This window comes from Notamacropus eugenii, chromosome 3, assembly GCF_028372415.1.
Source record: "Notamacropus eugenii isolate mMacEug1 chromosome 3, mMacEug1.pri_v2, whole genome shotgun sequence".
NCBI lineage: Eukaryota > Metazoa > Chordata > Mammalia > Diprotodontia > Macropodidae > Notamacropus > Notamacropus eugenii.
Window position 1 is genome coordinate 95,493,070 of NC_092874.1, and position 26,009 is coordinate 95,519,078.

Consider the following 26,009-nt stretch of genomic DNA (forward strand, 5'->3'; position numbering starts at 1 on the left):
GCAGCAGGTTGTACTTGAGCTTGGACAAATCCCTGCAGGAGCCATGTTCTGGTCATGAAACCCTGCTATGAATCAAAGTTGTCTCATTGTTTCTGTTACCTCTCCTTGTTAGGGCTGTAGCTCACTGTGTATTCATTGCTATATTTATGAAGATTTGGCCTCACTAAAGTATATGTTCTCCTAGGGAAGGCCCTGACACATTTGTCTATTTTCACTCCTCCAACAGAATAAAGAAAGTTTTTTTTACTTATGACCACTGTCAGGTCTTTAGTTTTATTTTGGCTTCCCTCTCTTTTATTTCTTAGATTTATCTGTGGTTGTGATAAAGTGTGATAAAGAGCTCTTTGGTCTTTTCAGCATTAAGAGGTATTGCATAACCTCTGTGACTTTTTGGTCATTCGTTTTGAGATTTTACAGAAATTAACTTCCGTTGAACCTTGAAGGCAGAGGTAGTGTTTTTATTTTGGAATATTAATCAATTTATTTTTAGTTTTCAACTTTCACTTCCATAAGATTTTGAGTTTTGAATTTTCTCCCCTTCTCTTTCCTCCCTTCTTCTCTGAATGTCTTTCAATCTGACTTAGACTCTACTTATACATTCTTATTAAACATATTTTCACATTATTTATGATGTAATGAAGATCTAGAATTAATGGGAGGCAGGGGTGGACCCAAAATGACAGAGTGAAAGCAGGGACTGACCCAAGATCTCCCTCAAATTCCTCCAAATACCTCTATGGAGTGAATATGAACAAATTATAGAACAATAGAATGCATAAAGAGATAGAGTGTGGCAGATTTCCAGTCTGGGAAAGCCTCAGGTAGGACAGGAGGGGGTCTGTTGCTCTGAACTGGGATAGAAGTACAGAATATGTGAACTGCACCAGCATTGACTCAACCATAGCAGGCCAGAGCAGGCCACAGCAGACTGTATCACTGTAGGTAGTGGTACTTCCCAAACCTCCCAGCATAGGATAGGGTGGGGTAACTGGGTGAAAGAGAATCCCAGTCCTGTGCAGGGCCTGTGGCAGTGAAAACAGCTACTCCTGCAGCTATCAGCCCACACACTGAATGTATGAAAATCATCTATTTAAACTTACAGGAGTCAAGATGATTGGGTAAACCTCAAGTCTCTCTCACTGTCTCTTGTTGGCTTGAAAAACTCAGAAAATACTGCCTCAAGAAAAATCCTGGAATAGTGGAGCCAGCAGGAAGATGGGGTAAGGCAGTCTTTTAACTCTAGCTCAGGAGGCTTAAGGGATTAACAGGAACGTTCCCTCTTGCTGTGATTAAAGGGGATCATTACAGGATGGGAGGTGTCCTAGTAAGCCAGCAATAAGCCCCACCTAAGGGGACCAGGAGGAGATCTTGAGTCCCAGGGTGAGAAAAGAAAGCAAACACCAACACCAGGCACACACCACTTACATCTGCATACCAGGTAAAATACCAGACCGCTACACCACCCAACTTCAAAGAACTGAGGCCCCAGCACAGAAAACCAGTAACCAGGCCCCTAGTCCCCAGTAAAAAGTCTGGGACAGTGATCCCTGGGTCCCAGAAGCAGAGATCAAATGTAAAAAGGCAGAGAACAGGGCAAACAACATGAACAAGAAGAATAAAGAGAATCAGTGACTATAGAGAAATATCTTGGTGACAAGGAAGATCAAAACACAAATTCAGGAGAGGATAACATGGTCAATATACCCACATCTGAAACCTCAAAAAAGATTTTAAAAGTCAAATAACAGAGGTAGACGAAAAAAGTAAAAATTCAGTTGACAAAATGGAAAAAATTTACATTGAAGAAAACAACTTAAAAAGTACAGTTAGTAAAATAGAAAAGGAGATTCATAAGCTAACTAAAGGAAATAATTTGTTAAAGATTAGAATTGGGCAATTGGAAGCTAATGACTCTATGAGACATCAAGAATCAGTCAAACCAAATCAAAAGAATGAAAAAATAGTAGAAGATGTAAAGTACTTCCTTGGAAAAACAACTGACCTGGAAAATCAATCTAGGAGAAATAATTTAAGAATTATTGGTCTATCTGATGAATGAACAAAAAGAGCCTGGACAGCTTTTCTCAAGAAATCATCAAGGAAAAGTACCCTGAGGTCCTAGAACCAGAGGGTAAAATACTCATTGAAAGAATCCACCCATCATCTCCTGAAAGAGATCCCAAATTGAAAACCCCAATGAATATTATAGCCAAATTCTAGAATTATCAGATTAAGGAGAAAATACTGCAAGCAGCCAGAAAGAAATAACTCAAATATTTGGAACCACAGTCAGGATTACACAGGACCTTACAGCTTCTACATTATAAGATCAAATGGCTTGGAATATGAGATTCCATAAGATAAAGGAGCTTGAATTGTAGACAAGGATCAATTACCCAGAGAAAGTGAGCATAATCTTTCAGGGGAGGAGATGGGCATTCAATAAAATAGGGACTTTCCTGATGTAAAAACCTGAGTTCAGTGGAAAATTTGATCTTCAAATACAAGACTCGAGTCACATAAAAAGATAAACAGAAAGGGGGAAAGTCATGTTATTCAATAAGGACAAACTGTTTACATGACTACATGGGAAGATGATACTTAACAACTCTTCAGAATTGTATCTTTATTATACCATATAGGAAGGGAATATAAAGACAGAGGGGCTGCATTTATGTTGATTTTTATGTGCTGGTGAAAAAAGATTGTAGTGAGAGAAGAGAATAGGAGGAGGCAGAAAAGGATAAATTCCATCACATGAAGAGGCATAAAGATATATTAGAGTAAAGGGAAAGAAGGGAGGATGGTGAGCATTGTTTGAACTTGCTCTCATTGAATTGGTTCAAGGAGGGAATAACATATATGGGTGCAGAAATCTAACTTGCCAAATAGGCAGTTGGAGGAGAAAGGAGAAAGGGGAAAGAAAAGGGGAAAGGAAATGGTATGGAAGAAGTAGTAAGGAAAAAGGAAAAGAAAAGGTAGAATAGTTGTTAGAAGGGAGGACAGATGGAGGAATGAGGTGAGTATAAGTATAAGCAAAGTGAGAATTTTTTCTTGGAGTTTAGTTTTCTAGACTCAAGTTAAATTCTAAACATTCAAAGGATTAATCTCCTTTGAAAACTGATAATTCACAGTTGTGCTGAATCACGTAGGTTTTGTGCCTTGAGGTTGGCATTTTGCTTTGGGGCTCACTCATGGGAAGAATGTTTCTGTGTGATTTGGAGAGATGAGACTTTGGGTAGCTGTTCTTAAGGAGCTACCTGTCTTTAAGAACCTAAATCTTGATGCTCCTTATTGTGGTGATTAGGTATCTGTTTTCTGTTTAGACAATTGAAACCTTGTCTATTTAATTCCTTCTTGGATACTGTCTTCTTTCTACTTGTCTGTCTGCATTGTTTAATTAAAGTAATTGTTGACCCCTTTGAATCTGTCTTTTCTTTAGAAAAGCAGATTAAAGAACCTGTGTTAGCAGCCCACCTTGTGTGCTAGTGTGGTTGCCAATACAGTGGTCAAAAGCAAAACTCTAGTGAGGATAGAAAGGGAGAAAGGAGAAAGAAATGTATAAATGGGAAGGGGGATAGGATGGAGAGAAAGACACATATAGTGTACATAAGGATGAAAGTGGGTAGCACAAACTCTCCTATAAAATGGAAATGGATAGCTAATTGGATCAAAACCAAGAATCCTCCAATATGTTGTGTATAAGAAACCCATGTGACACAGAGGTATACACACAGGGTAAAGGTAAAAGGCTAGAGTAGAATATATTGTGCTTCAGCTGAAGTAAAGCAAAAAGCAGGGATAGCAATCCTGCTCTCAGACAAAACAAAAACAGGTCTAGTTAAAAGAGGTAAAGAAGGAAACTATATGCTACAAAAGGACCATAGACAATGAAGCAATATCATTACTTAGCATAGGTGCATGAAGTGGTATAGCATGCGAATATTTAGAGGCAAGGTTGACGGAGTTACAGGAAGGAATTGAGTGCAACAACTATGCTAGTGGAGGACCTCGACCTCCCCTTTTCTGAATTAGACAAATCTAACCACAAAATAAACAAGAAAGAACTTAAGGAGGTAAATAGAATTTTAGAAGAGTTAGATATGGTAGATCTCAGGAGAAAATTGAATGGGGATAGAAAGGAATATATCTTTTTCTCAGGGGTACCTGGCACCCGCACAAAAATTGACCATGTACTAGGGCATGAAAACCACACAATCCAATGCAGAAAGGAAGAAATATTAAATGCAATCTTTTCAGATCATGATGCAACTAAAATTATATGTAATAAAGGACCATGGAAAGATAGATTAAAAATAAATTGGAAACTAAATAATCTAGTCCTAAAGAATGAACAGGTTAAACAACAAATCATAGAAGCAATCAATAACTTCATCCAAGAAAATAACAATAATGAGACAACATACCAAAGCTTATGGGATGCACAAAAACAGTTCTTAGGGGAAGTTTTGTATCTCTAAATACTTACATGAATAAAATTGAGAAAGAAGAGATCAATGAATTTGGTATGCAACTAAAAAAGCTAGAGAAAGAACAAATGAAACATTTCTGACTAAGTACCAAATTAGAAATTCTGAACACCAAAGGAGAGATTAATAAAATTGAAATTAAGAAAACTTTTGAGCTAACAAATAAAACTAAGTGCTGGCTTCATGAAAATACCAATAAAATAGATAAAACTTTGGTTAATTTGATTAAAAAAAGAAAACCAAATTATCAGTATAAAAAATGAAAAGGATAAATTTACCACTAATGAATAGGAAATCAAAGCAATAATTAGGATCTATTTTGCCTAGCTATACACCCATAAATTTGACAATTTTAATGAAATGGATGCATATTCATGAAACTATTAATTGCACAGATTTGCAGAGGAAGTAAAGTACTTAAATAGCCACATCTCAGAAAAAGAAATTGAAAAAACCATCAATGAACTCCCTAGGAATAAATCTCCAGGGTCAGATGAATTTACAAGTAAATTCTATCAAAAGATTAAAGAACCATTAATTCCAATGCTATTCAGACTATTTGGGAAAACAGATGAAGAAGAAGTCCTACCAAATTCTGTTTATGATACAAATGGTGTGTGGATACTTATACACTTGGAAAAGTCAAAGGAGAGAAAGAATGTTATAGACCAATTTCCCTAGGGAATATAAGTGCAAAATTTTTAAATAAAATATTAGTAAAAAGATTACTTCAACTTATCATGAAAATAACACATTATGACCAGGTAGGATTTATTTCAGGAATGCAAGGTTGGTTCAATATAATGAAAACTATCAGCATAATTTGCCATATCAAGACAAAAACTGACAAAATCATTTAACTATCTCAATAGATGTAGAAAAAGCTTTAGACAAAATGGAACACCCATTTCTATTAAAAACACTAGACAGTACTGGAATGAGTCTTCCTTAAAATGATAAGTAGTATCTACCTAAACCATCAGGAAGTATTAAATGTCATGTGGATAAGCTAGAAGCATCTCCAATAAAACCAGGGGTGAAACAAGGATGTCCATTATCACACCTGTTATTCATTATGGTACTAGAAATGTTAGCTTCAGTAATAAAAGAAGAAAAAAAATGGGAGGAATTAGAATAGGTAAAGAAGAAACAAAGTTATCACTCTTTGCAGAAGATAGGATGATATAATTAAAGAATCATAGAGAATCAAGTAAAAAAACTTCTTTAAATAACAAATAACTTCAGCAAAGTTGCAGGATATGTAATATACCTACATAAATTCTAGGCATTCATATATACTGTTGACAAAAAATAATAGCAAGAGATAGAAAAGGAAATTCCATTTAAAGTTACTGTAGACTTTATAAAATATTTGGAAGTCCATCTGCCAAAACAAACCCAGGAACTGTATGAACACAATTACAAAACACTTTTCACACAAATTAAATTGGATCTAAATAATTGGAAAAACATCACTTGCTCATAGGTAGGCTGAGTTAATACAATGAGAATGACAATTTGCACTAAATAAATGTACTTATTTAGTGCCATACCAATCCAACTACCTAAAATTATTTTATAGAGCTGGAAAAAATAATAACAAAATTCACCTAGAAGAACAAGAGGTCCAGAATATCAAGGGAATTAATGAAAAGAAATACTAGGTAAGGTGGCCTGGCTGTACCAGATCTTAAATTGTATTACATAGTAGCAATCATCAAAACTTTTTGGTACTGGCTAGGAAGTAGAGGGATAGACCAGTGGAATAGGTTAACTACACAAGACACAGTAATCAATGACTATTGTAATTTACTCTTTGATAAACCCAAAGACTCTGGGTTCTGAGACAGAAGTTGCTCTTTGTCAAAAACTGCTGGGAAAACTGGAAAATAGTATGGCAGAAACTGGGTATAGACCAATATCTTACACTGTATACCAAAATTAATCAAAACAGGTTCATAATTTAGATATAAATCTGGGAGAGAAAGGAATGGTTTACATGTCAGATTTATGGAAAATGGAGGAATTTATGACCAAATAAGAGATAGAGAACATTACAAAATGCTATTTGCTCTCAATATTTATTTTTCTTCTTTCTTGTAGTCTGTTCAAGAGGTTCTAATTTTTTGTTGCAATATAACTAATGCAAAAATATATTTAACATGAGTGTGTATATATAGAGAGACTATATCAGATCGTATGCCATCTAGGGGAGGCAGTAGGGGAGAAGGCAGGGAGAGGAGGAAAATTTGGAACTCAAAAACTTGTGGAACTGAATATTGTAAACTAAACTAAAATAAAAAGAATTAATGGGAGAAAATACACACAAAAAAATAAAACAAAGTAATAAAGAAAAGAAGAGCAAATAGTATGCTTACATTTGCATCCAGACTCCAAAGTTCTTTCTCTGGACATGCATTTTCCATTGTGAGTCTTTTGGAGTTGAGAGACAGTTTCTTTTTACCCCCAGAGCTTGGCACAGTGCCTGACATATAGCACCTATGCCTATAAATGCTTACTGACTGATAGGCTCGATTGCCATATATATAGTCCATAAAGGGCAAATAGAATGTTCAAGGAGGACTAGAATCTTTGGGGAGAAAGTTTGCAGAGCCCCTTTCAGGGCTGCTCACCCACCTCTTACCTAAGGTTCCAAGAAATTGTAGCATTCATAGCAGCTAAACCCCCATCTTGGCAGATGAGCTCAGGCAGATAAAAGGTAGCAGACAGACCTCAAATTCATTGACAAGTTAGGAGTATGCCTGTCCTCAGTATGCAAAGACTTCTCTGGGTGAAATGGGCAAACTAGAACAATTTGTTCCAACAGGTCTGAAGGCAGCTGAAGCAAGTGCTGTTGAGGACTCAGATTCGGGCAAGACATCAAAATGCCAAGGTCAGCTACTGCATCCTGGCCCATCACCAGTTGTCCTGAGTTTTGTCTTTCTACTGAACTTCCATGACTCTGGAAGGGAGAGTAAGGCTGATGATTTTATGCAACTGGGCCTCACTTAAATCCAACTCAAAGGCAGGTCAAGACATCATTCATCTTTAACATCATGATGTCATTAGTCTTCAAAAAGAATGATAAACAATATTCCACATAATGTGAATTATATACTACTGCCCCAAATTATTTTTTCTTTCCTGACTCTGATCCTTTGCTCCTGTCATTCTTTACACCCAGACAATATTGTCCCCATCGTTCATCTATCAGAGTCCTACCCGCTCTTTAAAGCTTAGCTTACATGTCAGTTTTTCCTTGAGGCCATCCCTAGTCATCTTGGCAGCTGGGTCATTTCCAGTTGTCCTGATCTATATCTGACCACTGGACCTACATGGCTCCAGAGGAGAAAGTGAGGCTGGGTGACTTTGTATAGCCCTTCCTCACTTAAAACAATTCACTTATAAGTCATGGCATCATCTTCCAGATATCCTGGTCCTCTTCAAGAAAAAAAGACAAAAGGCCTTCTGGGAGACGAGATGGTGGAGTAAGGAGTAAGTCACTTTCACTGTCCCTTATTGACCTCTAAAAACTCAGAAAATATCTCCCCAGGAAAATGCCTGGAACAGCTGAACCAGCACAAAGATGTGGTGCAAAGATGTCTTTTAGTCTGAGAGTCTTGGGGGATTGATGGAAAAGGTCCCTCACACTCTCCTGGAAGGGGGACAGCACAGGATGAGAAGCATCCAAGGAAGCCAGTGGCAAACCCCACCTCAGCAAACCAGTGGGACATTTCAAGTTTCAGAGTGGTGGAGCAGGCAAGTGCCAACACTAGGGAACCACCACCCCTTTGCTTTGGCACAGGCAGGGAACCAGTGGACTCTAGCTTGGAAAACCACCAATCATCCCTTAGCAACCAAAACTATCCATGCTTCAGTACAACTCCAGGAAGCACAACTTCAGGGTGACAGGTGTCCTCCAGCAGTCAAATCTTCTGATGCTTCAGAGCAGCCTGGGTGAGCAGTCATCCTCCAGAGACTAGACTCCCTGCCTCATCCTGAGAGCTTCAGTGTTGCTGATCCCAACTCAGCATCAGGTAAGCTTCCAGACCCCCACAGCCTCTAGCTACCAGCACCTGAAGCCTTAGCACACAAAGCCAGTGAACAGGTTCCTGCTTCCCAGCATAAGAAGCTTAGGACAGTGACCCCTGTGCTCCTGCAGGAGAGCTCAACTTTAAAAGTCAGGAAATAAGCAAACACTATGAACAAAAAGCAGAAATTAACAATGACCAGAGTATTTATGGGGATAGGAAAGGTCAAAACACAAGTTCAGAAGGTGACATCATCAGTATACACACATATCCAAAACCTCATAGGGGAATATGAACTGGTCTCAAGCCCTAAAAACCTTCTTGGAGGAGCCCAAGAAGGATTTAAAATGTAAAATAAGAGAGACAGAAGGAAAATTGGGAAAATAAATGAGAGGTATGAAAGAGAAAGATTCAATAGCTTGAAAAAGAAACTGACTACAGAAAACAATTGTTTAAAAAATTAAATTGGTCAAAGACAGAAAAGAGTACACTGAAGACAACAACTCCTTAAAAAGTAAAATGGGCCATATCAAAAGGGGAATTAAGGACAAATGCCAACTTATGAGTAATCTGAGATGTCCTACTGGGAACCCAACTGGCTAGTTTCAGTTGGCCAGCTCCTCTGCTCTCCTCTCCTCTCCTTTCATCTTCTCTTCTCTCCTCTTCGCTCCTCTCCTCTCACATTGTGCCCTACTCTGAGGGAGATCTGCCCAAAGAAAGGTCAATTTTGAAGGCTGAAACCTAGCTAAATATCTTGGGGTTTCCTGGATAGTTTTCTTTCCTAAAGACCATTGTTTGTCCTTTGGCCAGAAACGCTGAGAGTCTTCTCCTCCTTGTCTGATATTTTTTAACTAAAGGGGTCATCCTTTGGTTTACTTCTTAAGCAGCCCTAATCACTCAGTGTGCCTTGCCACAGTCAAAATGGGAACTCACACAGATCTTACTTTGCTTAAAATTAATTAACTTACCAGTCATGGCATCACCTTTCTGATATCATGGCCCTCATCAAGAATGAAGGACAAACCACAACCCACAAGTCATTTTGGTTATAAGTGATTTCTTTTTCTGCTGAACCACCCTAGAATATTGTATATACCACTTGAACCAAATTGAGAATTCACAAAGATCTTATCTTAAGAAAAAGCAAGATCTCTCACTGCATTTTGGGCCATCTCCTGATCTCTGGTCACTGGACTGAGATAACTTCAGTGGAGAAATTGAGGATGGTGACTTTGCACAGCCTTCTCTCACTGAAATTGAAGTCAATTGCAAATCATGTCATCAACTCCCTGATGTCATGGTCCTCTCTGAGAATGAAGGATAAATGATATAACCATACACAAAATGCATGTTACTATCCCCTTTTACACATCGTGTAGGGTAGGGCTCAAAAGGATCAAAAACATTTTTCTTCCTTTTATCTTGAAGTATTTTATATGACCATTTTGATGCCTAAATGTAGTAGAAAAAGTACTTTGGTTTAATAATAACAATGAAAAAACAACTAGTAAAATGTGACTGAAGAAACAATTTAGGTGAGATTTGGAAAATTTGGTGCAGAAAATTAGCTCTAATATAAATATAAATAATTAAACCAACCTATAAATAATGTAGTATGGTGCTACATTTATATGTGAATGGTTGGATGGCTTAAAGAAGCAGAGACTTTACTTTCCTTATTAAAAATTAGAAGAGCATGAGTATGAAGAAATAAATACAGCTCAGAGTCACAAAATGAAAAAAAGAACTGTGTTGAAAACTTAATAGTTGCAGAGCCTTGGGGAATATGATTTTTTTTTTTTTTTACAAATAAAGAAAACAAAGAAAAAAGCAAAAAAAATCACTTTTTGAAGATTAATAGTTTTTTTAAGGACTATTGGGTTCTTAGGGAAATTATATCAAAAATGATTCATAGAGAGTGAGGAAGATATGAATTAAGCTTTTAAATTATGTAGCAGCCAGGAGATGAGGATGTGGTTGAAAACTTAAGAACTTGTCAAAAAGGGAAAGAACAGTGTACCAGGCTTTGGATACTTTTTTCTGAATAGCTGAATGAAATTGCAGTTCTGATTATTGATTTTTGCTGTTTGTCAGACTTGTCCAACTTTTTATGACCCTATAATTTTTTTTTGGCAAAGGTACTAGAGTGGTTTGCATTCTTCCTTCTCCAGCTCATTTTACAGATGAGAAACTGAGGCAAACAGGGTGAAATGTGTGTACCCAGGGTCACAGAGTTAGTAAATGTCTGAAGCCAGATTTTTTCTCAGATCCTCCTCACTCCTGGCCCAGCACTGTATCCACCATGCTACCAAGCTGCCCTCTGTGCCACCTACAGCTGAAGAGATGTGAGGGTTCTCAGAAGTGTATGTTTCCCTTTCTGCTCCTTCTGATTTGAGTGGGAAAACATAGGCACTGCTACAGATTTATTGTAGAAGAAGAACAGGTTAGTCTAGTCTACCTCAGCTCTTTGCTGTGAGCTCCATTCTTTTAGATGATGCAATATTCTCATAAAGAAAGACCATACTGAGCTCTTCTATATCATAGTTCTTGGGAATAAAGGAAATTGCTATTTAAATTAAGAAGTTGCACATGCTAAATGCACTTTTAATGGAGGCTTTGAATTGAAGGAGATTGTAAATATTATGTCTGAATATAGAAGAAAAGAAAATGTGCTTGGCTGAAGAGTGGCAAAGATAAACAGGTGAGCAGAGGAGCTGTTTCTTTGTGTCTAGACATTACTAAATGGGCCAACGACATCACAGCCTGCTAAAGGTGTGAGTTCCTCTGAGCAATGTAAATTCATTTTTCAACCTCCTGCAGTATTGATATTAGCACTGCCTCCATACATTTAAGTTACGCAAATATGAAATATCTAAGCTCTATCATTGTGGATGTATCTCTCATATTGTTGGCTCTACTCTAACCTTCTCTCTAAAATGGCAGGAACATCCAGAGAAATGAGAATCACAGACTGGTGATTTTCATGAACTGTTGGTGTGGCTAATAAAGACAAGGATGTTTTAAGACTCTGTTCCTTTTTCCTTATTAGTCCAGTACTTGAAGTTTGTGGAAAGTAATTGAAAAGAGAAGTTGGTCTGATTCTATTAATATTTTTTCCCCATTTAGTGGCAATTGCCTTCTAAATGAGTGATTTTATGATTAAGTGACCTAAGGGAAAAAAATAAGACACAGGCACAGAACTGACTATGCTAAGATGTTTATTAAATGATATTCTTTGTAACCAATTGAAGACTGAGGAAAGCTGGAAATAAAATGGGAGACTCTTTAAACCTATGTGTCAAGGTGTATTCCACTCCACTTCCTCCTTCCAACTATCTGAGAGACATAGCATTCTGGAGTCTCAGGTCATTTAGTGGGGAAAAGGGATTGAGGGCAGGGAGGGGGAAGGTGATAGTTGCCAAATGGCTAGTGTGGAGTTAGGGAGCAACTTTCTCGATTCTTGGGAGAGTTGCAGCACCAAAGATGCTTTTTTCACGTGCTAGCTGGGCAGCACAGAGGCCAATAGTCTCAAATCAGCAAGTTGAAATAAGAAGACACTGACATTCATTATAGTTCTATGTGTTAGAACCCCTAGATTTTACTTCCACTAATGGCTATTGGGCACAGGGGAGAAAGTAGCAGTTCACCACCAATGATGGTTGACAAGCTTCTTTTCTGTACACAAATGTCCCATCCGGGATGTACACTAGAGTTGTTTCAATATTCCAGTTCCCTATGTTTCTAGGACAGTGATTGAATGTAATGTCCAGTGTAAGATCAGAAAGCTCCCCTTTTAAAAATTTCTGCTTAGAATGTAAAATTTATGGGAGGTAAAATGCTACCAAAAAGCCATTTTACTTTGATTAATGCAATTTTAGAAACAGAAAGAGATCTTCAGTTTATGTATGTAGGTCAAAAATGGCAAAACTAAGATAAATTTCATAGGTGAACAAAAAGCAAAATAATCAAAGGAGCCTAAAATGTTTTAGGCTTGACTAGCTGCAATGAACATAGCGTCATGGATTTAGAGTCAGAAGGGACTTCAACCTTCTCATCTTAGAAATGAAGAAATTGAGACCCGGGGAATTAAATGCCTTGCCAAAAGTCATGCAGATAGTTAATATTAATGAGAAGGATGGTGAATACCAAATAATCAGACGTTAGAGCCAAAGATTTTCCTATCATGCCATCGATAGTCTTGAAGTATGTTCTTTAGGTCAGAGAACATTTCTATGAAGCAACGTAAATTCATTCTCCTATTCCCTTCTAGGCTCATCCTCCAGTGAAATTTAACCCATACCATAAATTCCTTGACACATGGACCAAAATGGGAATATTTTTAATCCAGGTACATGTTGGTCTGAAATACAAGGCCAGAACTGAAAGAAATTGAGTCAATAAAGCAAACACTTTGAAACAAAGAGGCAATATTACTATAGACAAGGAATGTTCAGGAAGGATATACATTGAGAAGTATAGCTCTTCTGATTCTGGGAAGGCAGGAGGAAGAGATGAAGACAAAGTATTCTAGGAATGGGAAAAAGTCAGTGAAAAGAGAGCCAAGAGACAGAGGAACAGCAAGGAGGCCTGTATCCTTGGATGCAAGAGTACATGTTGCTTTGGGCCTCACTAACTAGTCTGGAGCCTGGAAGCTCAAAGACCAGACTCTTCAGGGCTTTCTCTGTTGGGGCAGAAACAATTGCAAAATGTTTCTGAATCAGATAACTGTCCCAGGGTAGGCCATGCAAGGGCTCACTTGTGCCAAGATATTCCTTCAGCTGAATGGAATTATGCTTTAGACACCTTTACCCATGCCCTCACTGTTCCTAACAGGGCACATTTTCAATCTGGCCATCAGAGCAGAGATGTCAGTACTTAGCTGGACACAGGCTGAATTCATTTTTACTTTTTCCTCCCCTCCCCTCCCCTCTGCAACAGGACACAGAAGCTCAAGCCATGGCAACACTGGAGGCAGCATTCCAGGCCAGAGATACAACTGGTCAGTCCAGTAAGGAAGCCTTGAGAAATCAGGGTGCCTGAGACTCTAGTCTAATGGGGAGCTTCGGACTTGGAACTTGGGAATGTACTATATAGGAATGAAGCTAAACAGTGAACTTAACCCACTTTCCCTCTCCAGCATGTGTGTGTGTGTGTGTGTGTGTGTGTGTGTGTGTGTGTGTGTGTGTGTGTGTGTGTGTATTTGATGTATTCTTTCAGGTATGGGGATTTATACACTCACTCTTGCATTCTTTTAAAATAAATATTCCTTTGTAAAAGTTAATCTGACTGTTGAATGGTTAAATTGAACAGGAATGCAGGGGACTGTTAAAACAGAGGGAACACCTTCAATGGGGCCTGGAGTCAATGGTCTAGAGCCTAGAAACTCCAAACCTCCTTAAAGATACTAAAGGGAAGTTACCTTAAAAGTTTCCTGCGAGAGTGATGAAATGCAATATGTTTGGCCTTCAGTCAGTGAGGGCCAGAGGGATCACTGTTAGAGGAGAAATAAATAAAATAATCTGGAAAGAATGGAGTTAGTCAATTAAGTCTCAGTCCTTGAAACAAAGACAGAGATGACATATCCTCTACCCTAAGGCAGATTATATTCTACACACGGAAATATGCCCTGTAGACAAGTAAGTAAAATACATGATAATTTGAGGAGAAAAAGACTGCCAAATCCAAGGGAATTGAGAAATGATTGACAATGGGGATAATGACTGAGTTGAGCCTTGAATTACAGTCTACTGGAGATCACATCCAACAGTGACTGCCTACTCAGTCTTCATTTTCATTTATGAACTAAAGCATCAAAAAATGTAGTATATGCTTCCATTCCATGCCTTTGGGATAAATAGCATTTTCTAGGTGACTTTTCCAAGGAATATCTTCACTATATGTAAGGAAGGGTGGCACAGCAGATAGAGCAGAGGAATTGGGAAGACCTCTGTGCAATCCTTCTTCAGATACTTATTAGCTGTGTGATCTTTAACAAGTAAATTATAGGAAGATAAAGATAGGTGAAGCACCTATATATGTCTCAAGTTTTATCTTCGGAAAAATAATAAAAGCACCTATGTCCTAGAGTTGTTGTGAAGATCATATGAGATAACATATGTAAAGAACTTTGCAAACTTTAAGGTGCTGTGTAAAGAGCAGTATTATTTTTTAAGCAGATTCACAGCCACTCAAGCTCCTGAAAAATAAATGAAAGTATTACAAATTTTACTTCTATGACAGTGTATTCCACTGCCTTTTAATCATGATTTTTGATTCTTTGGGCATAAGACTCAAGGTTAACAGTACTGCATGTGAAGCCTTGACCTCCATAATACCGGACCAGTTCATCAACCATTTCCAAAAGCTCATTTGCCTGCTTTTCCTGGGCCCGGCCACTTTCTTTATTGTTAAAAGCACAAAATCTGTATCCACATTGTTCAATTCTTTTTTTAAGAGGTTTGTTAGCAAAATCCTTGATGTAATCTTTCGCTGTATAAGGCTCTAGATCATTCTTCCTAGTGAAAGGCACAATCATGTGTTTGGTGACCTCTGTTCCAAATATGGCTTCTAATTCTTCAATGGTCTTCTCATCTTGATTAAACTGTCCCATCAGAGTCATCAAAATAAAAATTTTTGGTCCTTGAAGCAAAGTAAGGATGTGAATCATCTCTTCTCTTTCTTTACAGAGATTTTCTTGACTCTCTGGTGGAAGATAAAATGATGGGGTATCAACAACCACAATAGTAGTCTCCATGTCCTTAACATGTTTTCTACAGGTTTCGATGACTGGCTGTCTTCTAACATGGCTTAAAAATTCTTTCCTTCCAAGAATAGTATTCCCTGTGGAGCTCGTCCCAGCTCCACATTTTCCTACTATGATGAGGCTCAATATATCTATGGGAAAAAAAAGAAGATTCACAATTATAACCTAGCATGGAATGCCAATGTTAGTCAATAAACATTAATTGAGTGTCTATTATGCATCAGACATGCTAAGCACTGAGGACATGAAGAAAAACGAAAGATAATCCTTTAGAATAGCACCCATTTTATTCCCCATTTCCAATGTTCTCTTAGATGCACAATGCCAGTTTTGTCACTTTTAACCTCTTTCCTACAGAACCACTTTCTATATATATGTCTGTGACAGAGAGCAGAGATGGAGAAAAAGAGTGGCAGACACAAAGAGAAATTGTTTCTATTCATGCATATGTGTATATGTATGTATACTTATATATGTATATATGCATATGTATGTGTGTGTACATGTATATGCATACACACACATATCCGGGGAATCTACTTAAAAAATAATACTGCTCTTTACACAGGACCTTAAAGTTTGCAAAGTTCTTTACATATGTTATCTCATATGATTGTCACAACAGATCTGAGAGGTAAGTGTTGTTATTATTGTTCTCATTTTCCTGGAGAAGAAACTGAGACATAGATGGGTGCCTCATCTATTTTCCTCACCTTATTTCCTTGTCTAAGATCACACAGCTAATAAGTGTCTGAAGGAGGATTGCACAGAGGTCTTCCTGATTCCTCTGCTCTATCTGCTGTGCCACCCTTCCTTACATAGAGTGAAGATATTCCTTGGAACAGTCATCTAGAAAATGCTATTTATCCTTAGGGTATGGAATTTAAACACATACTACATTTTTGATGCTTCAGCTGATAAGCAAAAATGAAGCCTGAATAGGCAGTCACTATTGGATATGATCTCCAGTAGATTTTAATTTAAAGCTCACTTCAATCATTATCTCCTCTGTCAACCCTTTCTGAATTCCCTTGGATTTAGATGTCTTTTTTTCCTCAGATTATCTTGTATTTTCCTTATTTGTCTACAGTATGTATATATACATATATATGCATATAATATATGTATTTCTATGTGTATATATGAGTATATATACAGTGTATATATATATATATATATATGAATATACTCATATATACACATTTATTTTTCTATGTTCATATGTGCACCTACATGGGTACATGTATATGGACTCACATGTATATATTTATTTATGTGTACATACATACATTCTTGGGATGCGCTAATGCCCGTTTCAATCATACAGATTTAATTGTCAAATTTTTAGTGTGAATAATACATAGTTGCGGTCGACGTGTGAGAGTTCAACCATTTCTGGAATTATGTCATTAAAGTGATTAAAATATTCATGCCCGTTGAACCAGAGAGTCTATTACTTGCCTTATGCCCTAAGAAAGCTGTTGGTAAGAAGGAAGTCCCCATATACACCAAAACATTTATAGAGGCCCTTTTAGTGGTCACAAAACATTAGAAACAGAAGAGATGCCTATTGATTGGGGAATAGCTAAACACATTGAGGAACATAAATGTAATGGAATATTACTGTCATATAAAAATAATATGTGTGATGAATAAAGAGAAGAAAGGAAAGATCTATATGAACCGATGCAGAATGAAGTAAGTAGAACCAAGAAAACAGTGTGCGTAATGACTGAAAAAATGTAAATATAAAGAACAGCCACAGAGGAAACAAAATGGAAAATCAATGCAATAAAATTATTAAGATCAAGCATGACCTGAATAAGGAGATATGAAAGGATATTCCAAAATTGCCCCTTCATAGAAGGGTAATAGAGGGGTCAGGGGAGTCGACAAATGTTTAACATTTCATGTTTTCTTTTGGTGATTTTCACTTGTGATGATTTTCTTCCTTTTTAAAAGTTTCACTATATGGGAAAAGATTGTTATAGTAAAATATTGTTATATGGAAAATATTAAAATATTTGTTAAATGAGAATGCTCATTGGAAGGCAGAGTAGGAAGGATACCGGGCATAATTTTGATGGAGCAAAAACAGAAAATATCAATAAAATCAATTTTAAAATTTTCAATGTATTTATAACTCTAAAATCAGCATATGTCTTAAGTATATGTAAATGCTATAAATAAGGGCTTTATTTATTGTTTTGGTTGTCTAGATGTGAGAAACGATGGTGAAAATGTTAGTAACGCAGATTAAAATTTTAAAATGCTTCATGTAGACAGAAAGAATTGTTAAATATTTTCTAGTGTACAACTGCTTGTGTGTGTATGGGGGGAGAGAGAGATAGAGAGAGAGAGAAAGAGAGAGAGAGAGAGAGAGAGAGAGAGAGAGAGAGAGAGACATACACACACACACACACAGACTCTCTTATCTGTCTTATAGATCACTGAATGTAAGCTATTAGATTTTTAACTCCTTGAAGGCAAGGGATGTCTTCTGCATCTTTATTTATGTCCAGTGCTTAGCACAGTGCTGACCATAGGAGCCACTTAATAAATGCTTATTGACTGACTGACTGACCCAGTGTAGTCAGGAGGGGCAGCATTACATGGTTACTATATTCTGTAAGGATTATTGGCATTAAGGGGGTGGAGCCAAGACAGTGGGAAAAAAGCAGATACTTGCCTGAGCTGTCCCCAAAATCCCTCTGAATACTCACAGGTCCCCAGACACATCTCTGAAAATAGCTGCACAAAACCCCCAAAAGCTTGGGACAGTGCACCCTCCACCCTGGAAGCAGAGCCTTACTTTAGTAAAAAGTAAAAAGTCAAGTAATAGGCAGGATAATGAGCAGGCAAACTCAGAGGAAAAAAAAAACTCTGACTACAGCAAGTTATTATGGTGACAAGAAAGATCAAAACACACAATCAGAAGAAGAGAGCAAAGTCAAAGCTCCTACATCCATAACATCCAAGACAAATATGAATTGGTCTCAGACCATGAAAGAGCACCAAAAGAATGTTGAAAATCAAGGAAAATCAAGTGGAAAAATTGGAAAGAGGCAATGAGAGTGATAGAAGAAAATCATGAAAAATGAGTCAACATATTGGTAAGGGAGACACAGAATAAAATTACTGAAGAAAATACCAATTTAGAAAATGGACTAGGCAAATTGTAAAAGAGTACAAAATTCAGTTTGAAAGATCCAGAAGGAGTATGAGGAAATCACTAAAGATTAATTATAAGGCATTTACTAAGGTCAACCTGTTTACTTATGATATGTGAAAACGCAATTAATGATTGGTAATAGTGTTCTTAAAGCTGTTATCATTACTAAGGTAGTTTGAAAGAAAGATTGGAGCTGAGTTGTATATGATGAGATGATTCTAAAAAACAAAATTGGGTAAGAAAAGTTTAAAAGGAGAAATTATCTCAATAAAACAGGCTATGAAATGAAGAACTAATGCAGAGGAAGCATGTGGGAGTGAAGAGGTGTCAATACTGGATGCTGATTCTCATGTGGGGTGAATGTGAAACAGTGCATATATCTGAAAAAGTTTAGAAATCTACACTTCTAGAGAGATGAAAAAACTGGGGGATAAGGTGTGGGAGGGACTTAAAGAAAGTTATATAGATTAAGATTAGGACATTGGATTGAATAGGAAAAGGAGGGACTTTAAGAGGGTGGGTAGAATTGGAATAAGAGGGTAAGGGTAGAAGATAAGACTACAGGCATAGGGTGAAAAGAGAGGCTGAGGAGGAAAATAGTGAGTAAAACTACATTGGGTGGAAATTTGCAAATAGTAACTATAAATTTGATTGTGAATTAGAAAAAATAACATTCATTTGGCAAAACAAAAAAATAAAGAATAACAAAGAAATAATGAAATAAAAAAGTGCAAAGAAGGAGGTTTAGCAGTAATAGATCTTAAACTGTATTAGAAGACAGTAATTATCACTACCTGGCACTGTCTAAAAAAGGAAAGGCAGATCAATGGAATAGTGAAGATAGATGATTTATAGCAGCAAATAAACACAACAATCTTGTATTTGACAAGTGTAAACACTTACGATTTTGGACTAAGAATTCATTATTTGGTAAACATTGATGCAAACATTGGAAAACAGGATGGTAGAAATTGGGTATAGAGCAATATCTTATATCATTTACCAAGATAAAGACAAAATGAATACATGACCTAGATAAAAGAGAGAACTTTTACATGAACATTAGACATAGAATGTATTACCTATCAGATTTATAGATAGGTGAGCAATTCATGAATACAGAAGAGATAGAGAACAAAATTAGGTGTAAAATGGATATTTTTGATTATATTGCATTAAATTAAAAAGGTTTTGTGCAAATAAAATCAATGTAGCCAAGATCAGAAGAAAAGCAGAAAACTGGGGGAAATTTTTTATTGACAGTTTATGAGGCAAAGGTCTCATATTTTAAATATATAAAGTACTTTGTCAAATTAACTGTAGAGGACATAGGAAAAAAGATGCTATCTGCTTTGAGAGAAAGAACTGCTAAACAGAAGAGTATAAAATAATTTTACATATGTATATTTGTTTCTAAGAGTAGCCATCTCTAGGGCTGGAACAGGGGAGGAGAGAAGAAAAAAAGAGAAATTTGTCTGACAATTTCATTGTATATTTGAAAGGAATATCAAGTTGTGCATAGCAGATTTGCAGTTTGGTGGGCAATCACCTTTTTTTAGTGTACTACACTATGAAAATGTTTGTTTGATTCCATAAATTAAAAACAAAATTTAAAAAAGATGGAAAAAAGCTATGGGATACAGCAAAAGCAAGGAGAGAGGAAATTTTATGTCTAAATGCTTACATCAGTAAATAAAGAGGAGTCAAATGAATTGGGTATGACATTTTTAAAAATTAGAAAAGGAATAAATTTAAAATCCCCAATTAAATATTAAATTAAAAATCCTAAAAATTAAATGTAAAATTAATGAAACTGGAAGTAAAAAACACATCAAATTAATAAATAAAATTAGCAGTTGTTTTTGTGAAAAAACAAATAAAATAGATGAACCATTGGCTAATTTGATTTTAAAAGAAAAACATCACTCATATTAAAAATTAAAAGAGTGAATATGTCACCAACAAAGATAAAATTAAAGTAACAATAAGTAGTTATTTTGCCCGATCATTTGCCAATAAAATTTAACAATTTAAGGAACGTGGATGAATATTTACAAAAATATAAATTGACTCAACTAGCAAAAGAGGAAATGGAATATCTAAATAGAGCAGTTTTATAAAAAAAGCAACCAAACAAGTCATTTATGGTCTTCCTAAGAGAAAAGCACCAGGACTAAATGGATTTACAAGTGAATTCTATGAAACATTTAGAGATCAACTAATCCCAATATTAAGTAAGTTATTTGGAATAATAAGGGATTTAGGCAAACTCCTTTTATAAAACAAAATGATACTGTTATCTAAACCAGGAAGAACAAAAATAGGAAAAGAAAATTATAGACCAATTTCAATAATGAATATGGATACAAAAATCCTAGACAAAATACTAGCTAAAAGGTTGCACCAAAGATTAGACATTATGATCAAATTGGATTTATATTATCAATGCAGAGATGGTTTATCACAAAGAACATAACATAAACAAGTACCTCAATAATAAAAGTTAAAAAAAATTCTATGATTATATCAATAAATGCTGAAAAGTTTTTGGATAAACTTTAGCATTCATTTCTATGAAAAACATTTGAAAGTATTGAGGTAAACAAATTTTTTCCCCTTAAACTGATAAAAAGCATTTACCTAAAACCATCAGCAAGCATTATTTATAATGGGGATAAAAAAGAAGCCTTCCCAGTAAGATCAGGTGTGAAAGAAAGATGACCATTGCCACTAACATTATACAGTATTGTATTGGAAATTCTAGCAATAGCATTAAGAGAAGAAAAAGAAATCAAAGTGATCAGAATAGAGAAAGGGGTTATCAAGCTATCTCTTTTTGCAGGTGATATAATGGTATTCTTAGAAAATCCCAAAGACTCAACTAAAAAGTGAGCTGAACCAATGAATAATTTTAGCAAAATAGAAGGATATAAAATAAATCATTGCAAACAAAATTCTGTGAGAAGAGAGTAAAAAATACTCCATTTAAAATAATCTAGACTCTATGAAATATCTGGGAGTACAACTGCCAAAACAAACCCAGGAACTAAATCAAACTATTAAAAAAGGTTGTATACAACTAAAAGCAAATTCAAACAATTAGAGAAATATTAATTGTTCATGGGTAGGCAGGTGATAATAATAAAATGACTTTTTCCCAACTTAATTTACATATTCAATACCATCCCTATAAAATTACCAAGAAATTGTTTTACTGAATTAGAAAAAAATAAAATTCATTTGGAAAAACAAAAGTCAAGAGTATGAAAGAAAATAATGAAAAAAATGAAAAGAAAAGGAATTTTTTTTTGTGCCAGATATTACACTGTATTATATTGCAATCATTATCAAAAGTATCTGGTATTGGCTAAGAAACAGAAAGACAGATCAAAGGAATAGTGTATACATACAATTTACAGGAGCAAATAAACACAATAACCTTATAACTTTGTGCTTGACAAGCCTAAAAACTTAAGGTTTTGTTTGGGACAGGAATTCATTATTTGCAAGAATTGTTGAGAATATTGGAAAGCAAAACAGTATAAACTGTGCACGGACCAATATCTCACACTATTTACAAAGATAAGGTCAAAATGGGTACACGACCTAAATGTAAAGATAGATTTTTGCAAGAAAATTAGAAGAACATGGAACATATTCATTATCAGACTTATGGATAGGTGAATAATTTATGAATACAGAAGAGAAAGGGAGCAAAATAAGGTGTAAAATGAATAATTTTGATTTCATTAAATTAAAAACGTTTTGTTCAAATAAAACAAATACAGCCAAGATGAGAAGAAAAGCAGAAAATTGGAAGGAAACTTTTATAGACAGTTTATCAGATAAAACTCTCATTTAAAGCATATAAAGAAATTTATTGAATCTATAGGAATGAGTCAGTCCTCAGTTGTTAAGTGGTAAAAGAATATGAACAGGTAGTTTTTAAATGAAGAAAACAAAACAGTTCAAACATATAAAAATGCTCTAAATCATTATTGATTAGAGAAAAGCAGAATAAAATGGTATTGAGATATCATTTTTATATCTACCACATTGGCTAAAGTGATAGAAATACAAAGAGAAAAATGTTGGAGAGAATGTGAAAAATTTGGGGCCCTAATTCAATGTTGGTAGAATTGTAAAACTATCCAACAATTTTGGAGAAAAATCTGAAATTATGCCCAAAGATTTATTGAACTACTTATATCTTTGGACCCAACAATCCCACTACTTGGCTTATGTCCAAAGATGATTAGGGGAAAAAGGCAAAGAGCCTATATGTTCTAAAATGTTTATAGCAGCTATTGTAGGGATGCCTGTCAAATGCAGAATAGCTAAACAAGTTGTGGTATATAGTGGTGATGGAATACTACTGTGTTATAAGAAAGGATGAGCTCAGTGATTTCTGAAAATCATGGCAAGACTTGCATGAAATAATGAAGAGTGAAATGAGCAAACCCAAGAGAACAATAAGAGCAATCTTGTTCTGGAATAACTTTGAGGGAATAAGTTATTTTGACCATTATAAATGCACAAATTAATCTTAAGAGACAAATGAGGAAAGGTGTTATCTCATCCAGAGAATGAATTGATAATTGAAGTATGGAATAATTTTACATACATATATACATACACACATATATACACACATATTTGCATCTAATGATAGATATCTTTAGGGTGTGGATAGAGACATAAGAGAAAAAAACAATTCACGTGATAATTTTATTATACATTTGAAAGGAATAGCAAGATGAGCATAGCAGATTTGCAGTTTCACATGCAATTAAATTTTTATTATACTATGTTATGGAAATGCTTGTTTTATTCCACAAAATAAAAGTTCAAAAAAGACATGAGATTGACCTGCATAAAATGACTAGAAAACAATAGAGGAGAAGACATCATGAAATGTTAAGCTGTAGGAGCCAGACTATAAGAGGTGGATGGCAGAGAAGAGACTGGTGAACAGTTAGAAGCAAAATGAAGGCTCTAATTGGAAAGATTTCCCTCCTATGTGTTCATTGTTTCTAGTCCTCCTTCTTCCCTCAGCCCCTTAACTTTAGAGTTTTTACATTTTATTTTCTTCCCAGGTCTAGTAGCAGAATTCCTAAAGATACAAAACTGGCCTCCATTGTCATGTCATTTTGTCGATCTTCTCCAGAAGCCCATCCACTTGGAGTTGTTCTTCCTCTCCTGTAACTTGGTAATTGAAAGCATAGTACTGAAATCCACATTCTGAAATGAGATTCTGAAGATGTTAGTCATGTTCTTTATGAAGTCCATCAGGTCCCTGCCTGCCAAGTCTTCTTTCTGAGTGAACAGAATGATCACATGTCTCCTCAGAGCTTCCTGTCCAAAAACTTTCTTGATGTTCCTCACCACTGTCTCATCTTCCTCTGTGTAGAAGCCCAGAGGGATCACTAGGAGGAGGGCATGCAGATCTGGGGAGCACAGAGAGGAGAGGTGGCAGAGCTCTTTCTGGGAATCTCTTTGAGAAAAGTTATCTGGAGTGTCAATGAGCACAACATTTTTGTGTTTCCAGATCCTCTGTTCTTTCCTACACACTTGGGTTATTGGCTGCTCATTGAATCTGGACTCAAACACATACTTGGCGAGGATGCTGTTTCCTGCCACACTTTTCCTTGAACCATGTTTCCCCACAAGAAGAATCCTCAATTCTTCTATCTCTTTGTCCTTCTTGAGCTCTGTCATGTGCCCAGACCCTCTAGGGATAAAAGACATGTTAATTAATAGCCTTTTCTTCATACAAATGGCAACCAGGTTTTTTAGGATTTAGACAGGACTTGGAATTTGACCCAGGGAGCTTCACTTCATCATGGTCAAAACAGAAACTTCAGGTGTAGTTGCACCCTACTATCACAGGAAGAACAGATCTCAAAATTGTCATAATATAGAATTTTTGTGTTGGCAACATTAATTTTGTTTTAAAAGAAAATCATGTAACCTTTTGAAGGTTTTTGGAATTTAATTTTATTATTTTTTATTTTTTTTATTTGTTTAACTTTTAACATTCATTTTCACAAAATTTTGGGTTCCAAATTTTCTCCCCTTTTGTCCCCTCCCTCCACCCCAAAACACCAAGAATTCTAATTGCCACTATCACCAATCTGCTCTCTCTTCTATCATCCCTCTCTGCCCTTGTCTCCATCTTCTCTTTTGTCCTGTAGGGCCAAATATCTTTCTATACCCCTTTACCTGTGTTTCTTTTTTCCTAGTAGCAAGAACAGTACTTGACAGTTGTTCCTAAAACTTTCAGTTCCAACTTCTCTTCTTCCCTCCCTCCCCACCCCTTCCCTTTGGAAGGCAAGCGATTCAATATAGGCCATATCTGTGTAGTTTTGCAAATGACTTCCATAATAGTCGTGTTGTATAAGACTAACTATATTTCCCTCCATCCTATCCTGCCCCCCACTCCTTCTATTCTCTCTTTTTATCCTGTCCTTCCCCATGGGTGCTGACCTCAAATTGCTCCATCCTCCCCATGCCCTCCCTTCCATCATCCCCCCCACCCTGCTTATACCCTTATCCCCTACTTTCCTGTATTGTAAGATAGGTTTTCATACCAAAATGAGTGTGTATTTTACTCCTTCCTTTAGTGGAATGTGATGAGAGTAAACTTCATGTCTTTCTCTCACCTCCCTTCTTTTTCCCTCCACTAAAAAGTCTTTTGCTTGCCTCTTTTATGAGAGATAATTTGCCCCATTCCATTTCTCCCTTTCTCCTCCCAACATATTTCTCTCTCACTGCTTGATATCATTTTTCAAAGATATGATCCCATCCTCTTCAATTCACTCTGTGCACTCTCTGTCTATGTGTGTGTGCGTGTGCATGTGCATGTGTGTGTGTAATCCCACCCAGTGCCCAGATACTGAAATGTTTCAAGAGTTACAAATATTGTCTTTCCATGTAGGAAAGTAAATAGTTCAACTTTAGTAAGTCCCTTATGACTCCTCTTTGCTGTTTACCTTTTCATGCTTCTCTTCATTCTTGTGTTTGAAAGTCAAATTTTCTTTTCAGCTCTGGTCTTTTCATCAAGAATGCTTGAAAGTCCTCTATTTCATTGAAAGACCATTTTTTCCCCTGAAGTATTATACTCAGTTTTGCTGGGTAGGTGATTCTTGGTTTTACTTCTAGTTCCTTTGACTTCTTGAATATCCTATTCCATGACCTTTGATCCCTTAATGTAGAAGCTGCTAGGTCTTGTGTTATCCTGATTGTATTTCCACAATACTTGAATTGTTTCTTTCTAGCTGCTTGCAATATTTTCCCTTGACCAGGGAACTCTGGAATTTGGCCACAATGTTCCTAGGAGTTTCTCTTTTTGGATCTCTTTCAGGCGGTGATCTGTGGATTCCTTGAATACTTATTTTGCCCTCTGGTTCTAGAATCAGGGCAATTTTCCTTGATAATTTCATGAAAGATGATGTCTAGGTTCTTTTTTTGATCATGGCTTTCAGGTAGTCCCATAATTTTTAAATTGTCTCTCCTGAATCTATTTTCCAGGTCAGTTGTTTTTCCAATGAGAT

General features: G+C 36.1%; 1 long non-coding RNA gene and 1 pseudogene across 1 annotated transcript; one reads left to right on the forward strand and one right to left on the reverse strand.

Annotated features, from left to right (window-relative positions):
• Positions 1-3,426: 3,426 nt before the first annotated feature.
• On the forward strand, positions 3,427-13,802 carry LOC140533002 (uncharacterized). The gene is made up of 2 exons (XR_011976757.1): positions 3,427-8,527; positions 13,460-13,802. It is a non-coding gene; the product is annotated as an uncharacterized lncRNA (long non-coding RNA).
• Positions 13,803-14,777: 975 nt separating this feature from the next.
• Positions 14,778-26,009, reverse strand: part of LOC140531829 (GTPase IMAP family member 8-like) — a 54,234-nt pseudogene continuing 43,002 nt past the window's right edge.